Source organism: Pseudorasbora parva, chromosome 7, assembly GCF_024679245.1.
Source record: "Pseudorasbora parva isolate DD20220531a chromosome 7, ASM2467924v1, whole genome shotgun sequence".
Classification (NCBI taxonomy): domain Eukaryota; kingdom Metazoa; phylum Chordata; class Actinopteri; order Cypriniformes; family Gobionidae; genus Pseudorasbora; species Pseudorasbora parva.
The window spans coordinates 26,334,844-26,347,827 of NC_090178.1; the positions used below are offsets into that span (position 1 = coordinate 26,334,844).

A 12,984-nucleotide genomic window follows, 5' to 3' on the forward strand; every position below is an offset into this window, starting at 1 on the left:
CCCGGCCCCAAAAAAATCTCACTCCAACCTGAACTTAAAAGTTGGCAACCCTGTGTATGTGAGAGTCTGGACTCTACAGTTGACCATAGGCGTCTCTAAAATCAGGAAGAAGTCAATACAGAAAAAGAATCAACATGGTTGACAGCGTCCTTTACAGTAGTCACTTAGCAAAGATATTTCCTGACGCTCAATTAAAGTGAAAGCACACTTTTAATGGGCAAAATAAATATGATTTCACACAAAATGTGCCTAAAAGGCACATAAGAAGCACGTGTAGTGTATTTGAACAATAACTGGAGTATGTCAGAAAAGAAAACGAAGAATAAAAAATATCTGTTGAAGATTTACCAATTTAAACTTGTTTTGATTATTCCGTTTGGGTGAAAGTATTATAAAAAGTAAAGTAAGATAGCCAGAAAATATGATAAACTTTAGTTTAGTTTAGTATTTAATACTCAGACAGGTAGGCCTATAGGCTCTCGGTCTGCAGCTACAGTCACGGTGTAAAGTGAAAGCACAATTTTGATGGGAAAAATATATATAATATCACAAAAAAGCGCTCAAAATGCAAGCACGTGTGGTGTGTTTTAACAATAACTGGAGTGTCAGAAAAGAAAACGAAGAATAAAAATCATCTGTAGAAGATTTACCCATTTAAACTTGTTTTAATTATTCCGTTTGGGTGAAAGTATTATAAAAAGTAAAGTAAGCTAGCCAGAAAATTTAATAAAAATTATTTTAGTTTAGTATAGGCTATAATAGGCTACTCAAACAGGTATGGCTCTAGCATTGTGGGAGCCGCTGCTGTGACGCTACAAAACGCTTCCAGTGTGCATACTCTCGCGTCTAATGTTTGTAAGGGGTTTTTCAGTTATGCATATGAATAAAATTCATTAAGATCAACGTTTTTCGCTTTTGTGAGTGTGAATAAATTTGACTAAGGTTGATCACTGTCATTGGCGTTCACGGGGGTGGGGGTGTAGGTTGGGGGCTTATCTTGAGCCCCTACCCCCTTGAAATGAAAGCGCCCCCGTGTTCATTTCACTATATAGGGCTTGATAATATGTGTTTGTAAAAGGCTTTTTAATAATTGCAAACTTACTTTCTGTTTCTTCAAAAGTAGAGAATGCGGTCATGGGTAGGCGAATGCTCTCTCTCTCTCTCTCTCTCTCTCTCTCTCTCTCTCTCTCTCTCTCTCTCTCTCTCTCTCTCTCTCTCTCTCTCTCTCTCTCTCTCTCTCTCTCTCTCTCTCTCTCTCTCTCTCTCTCTCTCTGTCTGTGAGGCATGTGTTTGTGTGAGCGGAAGGGATACGTGTGTGTGTGTACCGCAATCTTTATTCATAAAACAGCTCCTTCTGTCTCGCACTCGGACTATCGGAGTAGGCTAGTCCAGGGGCGGAGCGGGGGGGTGGCTAATGGGGCTTAAGCCCCGAATGTTTTGTCAAAAGCCCCGAATCTTTTAGTAAAAAAAAAAAAAAATTCATTTTGTTTCATTTCCTCTCAGTCTTTCAGACTGGAGCGGCAAAAAATGAAACAAAAGCTCCTTTACCGTGTGTGTGTGTGGCAGTCGGCAATGCGTCGCACACATAGACTGTCGCAACATCCCCAGCTTGTTTGTCAATGCCAACTGCCAATAAAAACTAACGAAGAAGAATATACATCTTCTTCTTCGTCGTTGTCATCAGGGATTGGCGGGATTTTGTATTTCACCGGCGTCGTAGTTAACTATAGTTAACATGGACACTACACATTTTTTTTAAAGGAACACTAAACCTCACCGGCCAGAGAGAGATTCTGCGTCAGACGAAAGTGTTACAGGTTTGTGAATCCGCTGTTGTAACACTTGAGTTACATGACTGTATTGCTGGCTATAGCTAGAGTTAACGTTAGGTTTTACTTATTAAGGCGAGACACGACAGGTGAAAACAAAGTCAATTTTGAGATTTTGGGCCAGTTTACTCCCTTAACATGTAAGCTTTCATGTCACAATAAAAAAAGGCAACATTACACATTTAAGGTGGTTATTTCATTATATTTTGTCACCGTGCGCCTTTAGATTTCTACCTGAAATCATCCAAAGTTATTCTAACGCGAGCTCCCGTGCCGTCTCCATTCACAGAAGCATGTCATGCCTGGTGTCATTATAAAGCTCTGTCTCACACACAGCGCTGTCTAATCCAAATATGGCCATTTCCTTTGTAGAACTAACCAACCGCGAAAGTTTGCAGCCGAAAACAACATCTGATTGGTCATGGATTCTGATGTAGCAAATCTGTCAGCTAAGCACAAAGTAAACCAAACTGAACTCTAAAGATTAGTAATGATGTTTACACCAAATTTCAATTTTACCTATGCAGGCTAACTTAAAAATAGTCAGATAATGGTTGCCTTTTTTATTTGCCAGGGGTTAAAATGAGTTATCCTTAACATGTTTGGTGTTTTGGATTCACTACAGCTGGAGAACAGTTAAATACCAAACAGGTTGTAGGCTCAACTGGGTAAATTTTTTTTTTTTTTTTTTACTGAGTAACTTATTTTCCCAGATGGTATATAGATTTTTAGGCATTCTATTATCTCAAACAGCCTGAAAAATAGTGCATTTAGCTGATGTAAATGGAAAAAAATCTCCCCGGGGGAGTATACCCCCGGACCCCCCTAGGTTTGCGCTAAGCCCCGAATGTTTACATCGTCTGGCTCCGCCCCTGGGCTAGTCGGTTTGAAGCCTGCGGTCAGTGTATGACAACAATTATGAGACACGCGATTTCTATACTGATGTTATGTGCGGCGGGACATCTTCTGGATTCCCGAGAAATGAACGGTAAGACAAACCGTTGTTTCGTTTGTTTGTTTGTTTGTCTTAACAGTTATTAGCCTATCATTGTGGTTTGCGTTCTTCAGAATGTACCACATACCAGAAAATGCTACAATGTGATACCTCCAAAGCGTTTACATACCGGGTGCCTCAAAACATGACCGTTTATCTGAGAGATCGCCATTGCGAACATGGATGGTATCATATGGTGGGCACGCCTTTTTGTTTTCAATTAGAATACACATTACAAGCACATATGTTTAAGATGGTTTTGAAATGATTCCTTTTTCTTTTGTGCGTAGAATGAAACGCTTATTGCGGACTCAACTATCGCTGCTCATGAGAACCTGACATTGAGCACATGTGCAAGCCTTCAATGGCAACTTCACTGTGACAACATTCAGGTAATAGCAACTAATATGTATATGTCTGTGTCTATTTACACATAAATACAGTGCATAAACTATCACTTTGAACGGGCAGGTGTATAATTATATTATTTTGTTCTGTTAGGAATGCTGGATTATTAATTATACAGGTAAGCATCACAAGCCATCACACCATAAACTATCTATAAAAAGTCTTGTGCCTGTTTATTAGCACAGCTCATTCAACTGTTCATTGAGTCATTTTATGCACTTACCATCAACGTGAAAGATGTTAGGCAGAAGAATAGCATTTTGTAACATATCATTATATGCAGATACATTGCAGTAATAATGAATTGTTATAAGTAAAATATTTCCTTTTTATGGTTTTTCAGCATACATAAGGTAATGTATGCTGAAAAACCATAAAAAGGAAATATTTTACTTATAACAATATATGTAATAAGTAAAACAATGTGTGTGTGTGTGTTTGTTTAAAGTGCAACATCAAAAAGCACAACAATCTCTGACAGGAAATTACACACTTACAGGAGACAAAGAAAATGGTAAGATAAACTTCTTAGCTAAACTCCACCATTCACTTTGTCTTTATCATATTATAAGCATCTCTTGTCATGTTTGTTTCAGCAAATTCTCCCAACTGGCTAATTGCTGTAATTGTGGGGAGTGTATCTGTTATCATCCTGCCTGTTATCATTATATTATTTTGGAAAAAATGTTTAAAGTAAGTTCCTGTTATAAATGTCTGTGTTCAGTACTGCTGTTGTTGTTGATGTGCATACTAATGATTATACTATATCAAGATTATTGATGTGCCTCCTAGGTTATGTTACACAATAAGCAATAAAAAGCATATTACCTGTTATTTTCAGAATGTGTAATATTTATATTATTTCAGTTGTATCTCTCATATTATTTCTATAATATTTGGAATTGTTTTTGAATTTTTTCCCTATAGGCCCAAGTACACTCATCCAGGTGAAGGTGGATCTGAGACAGAAGATTGTCAATTATAAAGGTCATCCATATTTGAAGTTATTGAAGAAATTTAAAAAAATATATATTGCGACACATAATATATCAGAATTACATCACTTTAGATAAAAATACCAATGCCATAGAGCTGTTTTAAAAACTGATTATAATTTCACCAGCAGTAATTCTGGATTGCCTCCAAAAAGGAAATAGGAGCTAAGTAAATCAGAACAATGCGCACCAAAACTTGCGCGCAATCTTGAACCACTGGTGTTTCTTCTTGCTGCGCATATTTTATTGTCTATGGCAGTGTCATTGCGCGGCTCGCCCGGCCAGCTCGCATGCCAGTAAATAATATGGTGAAATGATCATGCAGTCAATACATATATTTAATAAAAACAAGCAAGGCTATAACATAACCCATTAAACACTCAAAGTGCCTGCTCTTTTACAAATAATTTATATTTTTAAAATATATTTTTAAATACCCAAAACAGCGGCATTACAAACGTTGGAAATATAGGCCTAGACTAGAACATTTTAACTAGCTCTGCCTTTACGTTGCCAGCTGTCTTTCCCTTCCTCCGAACATGTTCTCATGAAATCTGTATCTATAACATGAATCATGGGATTTATACGCCAAAATTACTTTTCACGTGCATATGATACGCATTGTCAACGATTCGTGAGTTACGCGCCAGCATCGTGAGCAGACAGCGTGCCAGAATCCAGTTCTCTTTCGCGCTTGAAAGAAAATATAATAACACACAGAAAGAATTATGTCAAAAATTCTGTTTTGTCGAGTAGGCCTATTCACATATCAAAATAACGTCTTAAACGAACTTACAGAGTTGTGAGGAAAAAAGGGCGCGTGAGACGGCGCGTCAGTTCTGCAGCGCAGATCTTAAAGCGACAGCATTAATCCTTTAATAAGGTTTAATCTCTATTTAATTCATAATTTTTGCAGTGCAGAATGTTTGCTAATTTGTCCAATTTCTGTAGCCTATTTTCTACCTGTGAGACAGGAAAACAATGACATGGGTTAATGAGAGGATTCTTTTTTAATTGAAGTTCAAAGCCTAATAAATGTCAGACACACAAAAAGCTTTCAGTTACACTGTAATGATGATGGCTATAATCAGTATTTAAAATTGGTGGCAAATATTTCATAGAGACACTTTTGTTTCATTGATACCGGCCTTCATTCATAAAAATTGAACAAATATTTCAAATATACTGTCTTTTTTTTCTATATTTATTTGGTTATTTACTGTAAAATGATTGCATCATGAAATATATTAAGAACATAAACACTTATTTTTAATTGTGATTAGTCGCAAATAATCACAGAAAAATTATGTGTGATTAATCTATTTTTTTTAACGGTTGACAGCACTAAATTGACAGCACAAAGATTGATAAGCAGATATGCTATTGGATGTAACTTTTTACACTTTTACGCTAAAAGTGGCTTTACTATTGATTTTTTCCTACTCCTGAGAAAATAACAAAGGCCACTGGTCTATGGTTTATGGACTACTGTTGTCAGTGATATAAGTGTTTGAAATTAACATGATTTCTTAATGTCAGGGCCATTGTATGATTAATTTAAATACATTTCTTACATACAGCTCCGTATGAACTGTGATGTGATGTTACAAATAAATAAAAAATGTCTGTGTGCATGATATAAGAGCTGCTTTCAGATGGATGGAAAGATAATCTGATGTTATCACTAATGTTTGTGTTGTAGAGGATTGCTTGTAGTGTATTGTTTATTTATTTTTTGTAATTTATTGGTTATGTTGTGTTAAACAAGTGCAGTGCTGTGGAAAAGAACGTCCCCTTTGGGGACAATAAAGTTAAAGTAAACTAAAGTACACTCTAAAAATGCTGGGTTAAAAACAACCCAAGTTGGGTTGAATATGGACAAACCCAACAATTGGGTTGCTTTAACCCAGTGATTTGGTTGTTTTAAGCAAACATTTAACCCAACCGATGGGTTAAAACAACCCCATATTCAACATAAGCTGGGTTGCTTTTAAGTCAGCATTTATGCAGCAAACAATTCCCATGATGATATAGTGCCCATGATGCCAGGGCTTTCTCTTTAGGCAGCTTTCCCGGTCATAGCCAACCCACCTCTTGTGTGACTTACTGTGCGCCTCTATTTGTATTTGTTGAGCCAAATCATATTCCTCAGCCTAAATCCCACTCTCACTGCTTCAGTTCTACATTTACTATTTACTAAATCTACAATTTTATTACAATTGTCAATTTGTGGTTCATCTTAGTTTTTCAGTTCGAGCTTTTAGTGTAAAGCGTGTGCTCTCTGATAGGCTAATGCTGCAGGCCCAGAGCCTATAGGGGCATTTAAGGCCTAAATCAGGGGGGAAACCAGTAAATTCCCAATGTCATGTCCCGGGCTCCGCATAGGCCCTACGGATTTAAGCAGCACTTCAATGTCAAGTCAGGACAGCTTCCGTTTATTTGTGTGTGTTTTCGCGCATCCGTAGGCCTATTCTCCTCATCTAGATCGGTCACACTCACTGTTGAGGAAACTTCACTTTCTGGTGCGGGGCAGTTTTCTATTAAGACTGAAGTCACAAGTTAATTAGTTGTTTGTTAACTGTCATATAATTCCATCTATGAAGAAATTAAAATTTACCCTTGGCCTAAAATTCTGTGAACGTAAAAAGGACGAAAAAATGATATGTTAAAATGTAACAGTAGGCTATGTATTTTCACAATTTTATTTTCACTTTTTTCCTCTCACAATTGTGAGATATAAACTCGCAGTTGCTATAGTTATAAAAACCAATTCTATTTTTTATTAATGAATTTCATTGCGAAAAGAAGAATTCCATATGGCTACAACTGTCAATTTGAGTAAAAATGATTTTAGGCCTAACTATTCAAACTATTTTAACCAGGAGAGAGACTAAATTGATTGCTAATCCAATTTTAATTACGTGAAATTATACTAATAGCTATAATATCATATCTAATATCGAAGCTTTGGTCGTTGTGCCAACAATCAGTTTATATTTCGTCAACGCCATCATTGTTAATAGGCCTTCAATCATGCCCGGTAGGATTACGTGACAGGGGACATTTCAAGGTTCACTTTTTTATTTAGTAGGGACACTAGGGGATTACGATTCTGCCACAATTCTGCAGGCGAGGATTATATTTTGAACGCACAAAAGGGCATTTCGCACGCGCGTGAACTGAGTTTTGCGCCGGAGAAATGTTTGCTCAATAGCCAATAATGAGTTATCCAGTCTTTTTAGCACAATCAGGTTTTTTTAATCTGTCGTGAATGTTGTTGTTGTTTTTGTTGTTGTTGTTTTTTTTTTAAAATAAATTCAAAGATATGGAGTATATTTATTATTATTTTACTGTTTTACATTGCAATTCTACGTTTATTTGATAGCTTTTATTTTTAAATATTCTAAGGCAACACTTCATTTTTATTTCTGTGTGTAACATAATTTCATAATGTGTAACATTAGAGACTATAACTTAAACATAACTTTAAGATTAAGGCGTTATAGGCTAGGCCAACTTTTTTCACGCCAAAATGTGAAAAGGCAAACGTTTACGCATACAAAATGTTAATTGTTTAAAATAAGATGGATAATAAAATGTATTGTTTATAGGAGGCTACTGCTATTTTAAATTTCACATAGGGCCTAACAGAAACATATTTACATATAGAGCAAGACAAAATAAATAATTTTTCTGAAGAACAGTGGGCTGTTTACTCGGCTCAGGGCAAACAGAAACTCACAAAAACTATAAGTAGGCCTATCAAACTATGAGAGAGAGAGAGAGAGAGAGAGAGAGAGAGAGAGAGAGAGAGAGAGAGAGAGAGAGAGAGAGAGAGAGAGAGAGAGAGAGAGAGAGAGAGAGAGAGAGAGAGAGAGAGAGAGAGAGAGAGAGAGAGAGAGAGATGTAATTTGCTCACATGATTGTGATAGAAAGTTATAGCTAAGCCTCTGAAGACTGCTCAGAAGAAAAAGCAGTAAAGGAACGAGCGTCAAAAAGCATTTAACATATTAAGTTAGACCCATTTTAGGAGGTGGATAATTCTTACGACTTCGATTTATACTAAATCGTACGTATTTCACGAGTTGCCTAATTCGCATTAACAAAATGTATTAATTAATTTTTTCACTGCATTTACTCAAGATTGTATTCATGGAAAACTGAAGTGTATGATAGAAATGTGTGTATTCGATGTCATATTTTATACTCAGAATGATAATTTGGAATGCAAAGAACAACATATATGTTATTGATTTTATTAGTAAAACATAATATACATAAAAATAAGTTTTTCACATTTGGTAGACTTTAAATTATATAAACAAACAAACACACACACACACACACACACACTTTTTTTTTCCATTTCCTGGCAGCTAATGTTATTGTGATAATATATTTAATTTATGTAATTATGTAATTTAATAAGTATGTAATTTAACAGACTGGGAGAAACTAGGTGAAAGGACAAAAAGCCTACTCGTTACACCAACAGCTCTTTCATTTACAGGTAGGCCTACTGCTGAATCCTGTCCTGGTTTCCCCAATCTCCAAGAGCTGCCCGCTTCGGATTCGGGACCTCTATAGCAGATCCAAATGCCCTCCATCCTCTTTGTGAAACTTTTCTTGGTCTGAAAAATAAAATTAGCAACGTTTTACTATTGAGCAAAAAATCTTTGCATGTAAAAAAATTAGAACAATTGCACGTTTAAACCATTGAGATTTTCAGTGTCAACACTATTTTTATTTAAAAAAAAAAAAAAAAACTTTATTTTACAGTGTCCTTGTGTTACATATATTACATGTAGCCTACCATAGTAATAACAACAAAAATTATGGATAATTACATGCAACTAACCCACAACCAAACCATAATCCTACCCTAATCAATTATTATCACGCAGATTAATTGATTAAAATAAACCATTTTTAAAAAGCAGGCTTTTTGAGAATGATGCCACAAAGAACCTCAAAGGTAAAAAAAAAAAAAATCGAAACAAAAACAAAAAAAACCCACTTCAAATTGAACAGGCCAAATGCCTACCTTTATGAGAAATAACAAACCAATATTACAAATTAAAGCTGCGATTTTAACCACAAACTCTTCACTAGCGACTATCTCATGAGAGAGTACACAAATTAGGGTTAGCCATTTAGGTTAATGATGTACTAAATATACACTGAGGCCTGATAGGTAGACCATATAGTGGTGATATAACTGATGCTGTGATGCTATTGATAGTGTCAGTGTTAAGGACTGACAGACACACATATGACTTTTATCAGGATGCACACCATACTGACACTGGTAGGCTACACCCCCTGTTCTCATGACAAACCACGGCTTTCAGAAAGAAAATTCTCTCACCGAAATGCACTACGAATGTAATGGCTACTGCTGTTTGCAGGTAAGAACGCATAGGAAGAGATACTAAAATCTGATCCAAAACCACAAGATCCTACTGTATTTTAGCCTCGCACACTTGCTTGTTCACTCTCTCTCTGCATCCTCAGCAGCTGGCCCCCTCCCTCTACAGCTATGTTTTAGTGCTGATGGATGGCTCGAGACCGCGCGTACGTGCACCCTCATTTAAATGTCACACGCGCCATATTTCTGATACAGCATTCTGCAGAGGAGCGAGTCGCTACCGGGTAGAACAGACTCTCGTAATATAGCAGCGATTATGGCTGGTGTTAAGACCATACTAGGGCTGTTTGTTCATTTTCTGGCAAAGTCCGCGGGATCTAACGGTGAGAGTTTTTCTACTTATTTGTAACATGTGAACTCCTTACATTGATCATTTGTTTCAACATCACTGATGAATCAGAAGAATTTTAAATTAGAATAGTCATGTCTTGTAATGGAATCTTGTATTTCGGATGATCAGATTGCACTGCAAATAATGAAGTGTCATGCGAGAGTCTGCGCTCATCTAAGGGATTCACATACACGGTGCCCTCGAACATCTCGTGTTTTGAAAAATGCGACCAAGGGTGGTACTTTCAGGTTGTTTGTTGTTCTGATTTAATCGATACTTTTTATTATTATTCTATAACAGTCCAACGTTTTGTAATTAATCCGTTTGCCGTTTTGTTTTATAGAACGGGACGTTTATAGTCGATTCAACCCCGAATGCCGGTGGAGTGAGGTCCCCGATTGTACAGGATGTGATACCAGTGAACCTGACAGTCAGTGTCTGTGAGAACCTACAATGGCAACTGAAATGTGAAACGGTAAGCAATGAATGTGTATTTCATTTACACACCAATAAATACTTGGCTAGCTGTTCGTGTGCTTTATTGCTATAGCATTAAAAATAAAACATTTCTTCTGTTACAGTGTGAATGCAATATCGCCGGTAAGCATGAATCATCACACCCTTCATGCTCTAAAAACGAAAACTTTTTTAGTTGTAGCTAAATGATGCTTTTGGTTGTATTTATCTAAAGTTACAGATAGGAAAAATTCACCAGCTGCACCAGCACATGATTCCAAAGAAGCAACCACAATGGCAACGATTTTTTTTCGTTCATGAGATATTTTTTAATTTTTTTTCTCTTTCACCTTTACTTGTTTCTTTTAATAATGTCTGAACATTATTGTATTTTTATTTCTCTCATGTTCGAAAATAAACAAATAAACTAAACTAAACTAAACTAAACGTAAAAAAAAAGCAATGGTTTAGCCTACATGTTTAAGTTAATTCACTTTACTCTTTGGTTGTACTAAATCCTGATTACCATTAACTTATCTTTTTACATATTCATCAGGTCTACCTCTGTGGGGAATTGCTTTAATTGGGATTGTTGGTGCTGGTGTATTCATCAGCATTTTTTACCATTTCAGAAAATAAGGTGTGCCTTAACAAAGTTGGATATAAGTTGTCTTTATGTCTCATTAGAATAAATAAAGACCATTACAGTTCGGTCATAATGATAGCCTATATGTAGATTTTTGTCTAGGACATTAACCTTCACAGAAAGACTTTTGTTTTTTATGCTACAGGCCTCAGTGACTCCGAAAGAGATAATGTGGTGTTAATGCCTCATGCCTTCAAGCAAGTCACCCATATGGAATGCATATTCGCACATAAGTCTTAAATGACCAAAATAATCGCTACGTGCTACAAGTTCTTTATTTCCACTCATTCATTTCTTGTATAATTTTCACAAATAGCATTCCATTGTTTTAGAACCTTTTAGCATCTCATCTGTAAGGGTTTGCGTTTGTATTTTAAATTTAATACTAAAGGATATACTTAAGGATAGTTCACCCTTGGAAATTCCCTGCTGTTATTATAATGCCGTATATGCCCTTCTTTCGTTTTAGGACCAGAAAAGGAGGATTTTTATAAAAATGTCCCGCTCGCGCTCGTTCATAATGACAGTTGTTGTTGTTGTTTATTTGTTTATAAAGCACATTTAAAACAACCAAGGCTGACCAGTGCTGTACAAGGCAATACACAATAACAAGAGAAATATTAAAAATAAATACATAAAGAAAAGATCTGAATAACGACCATCGTCAAGCTTTTTTTTAAAAAAGACAGTAGCCTATCACAGAATGAAAATCCTGACTTTGGGGTCTTCTGCTCGACTGCACGATATTAGCGCCACAGTTTACATCAACCATCGGCTCGCCCAAAAAGCACATTGTGAGTAGCTAAATCAATATTGATAAAAAAAAAAACGTGTCATGTAGGCTAATGCAATCTAGGTTTCTTCTCTGAGGTTAATACTGTTGTGTGTTCGTCACGTTTACATCTATAACCGTCACTTTGACTGTCAATCAAACATGGTAGCCTATACATTACTAAAGGATTGCCGGAGGTGCATCTCACCTTTATGGTAAGAGGCGGGACCTTTCCGGGCTCAGCTGCTGTCCAATCACAACGCGGGAACCGCTGGCCCAATCAGAACTCATTATATACTATATACTCATTATATATAAATAATTATTATTTTTTGTCTTTTCTATGTTTATTTATTTATTTATTTATTTTTTGTACATTTCTTTGTATATTTCTTTATGTATTTATTTATTTTTAATATTGGCAGCTTTGACATTCCATAATTGTTAAAGGGACTTCTTTTTAATAAACTGATAAGACCTTCCATGCCTTGAAGTTATTTTCTTTTGTTTTTACATTTTGAAACTTTAACATTTTTCCAATCTTGCTGTGAAATTATAAATGCCTTAAACAATCCAACTATATTTCTTAGCTGATTTGCTTATTTAAAATATATCTGTGATCAAACATAACATGGTATGATGGTAAAAATCTAAATGTGCTAGGCTCATGGGCTCCATCAAGAGAAACAGTGCCAAGGACAGGAATTATAGAGGCACACTTCAAACACTGTTAGCTGTTGTATTTTAAGGGTGATTTAACCATAAAGCCACAGGATTAGATTTTAAAGTGAATCACAGGATTTAAAAGAAGCTTATTCACTGCGGTTTCTGGACTGATAGATGTGTTTGGTGTAATTGGAGCTCCTCTGAAACCACATAGCTATTTGTCATGCCACTGTGCCTAAAGGTTTGATATAAAGGTTTCAATTACTGTTACGCTACCACAAGTGAAACAAATTATATCTGTCAGTTTTGATGTTCTAGTACTGAAATGTCTGGAGTTCGTAGAGTCACAAATGACTCAAGCTTTTTTTGTCAAGGCATGGCTCATATTGCTATAGGGTTTTCAAGGAATAGGCAGTGATGCCTACATGCCAAAGTAAAAAGAGGCCACTTTCAAGTGAC

At 36.0% G+C, this 12,984-nt stretch overlaps 1 long non-coding RNA gene across 2 annotated transcripts in view; it reads right to left on the bottom strand.

The window, feature by feature from the left end:
• Positions 1–8,531: 8,531 nt before the first annotated feature.
• The window catches only part of LOC137083121 (uncharacterized), a 178,978-nt gene continuing 174,525 nt past the window's right edge, over positions 8,532–12,984 (bottom strand). For both annotated transcript variants that reach the window (XR_010906458.1, XR_010906459.1), the window contains 2 exons: positions 12,680–12,760; positions 8,532–8,857 (listed from right to left, as the gene is read on the bottom strand). This is a non-coding gene — a long non-coding RNA (uncharacterized lncRNA). The remainder of the gene's footprint in view (positions 8,858–12,679; positions 12,761–12,984) is intronic.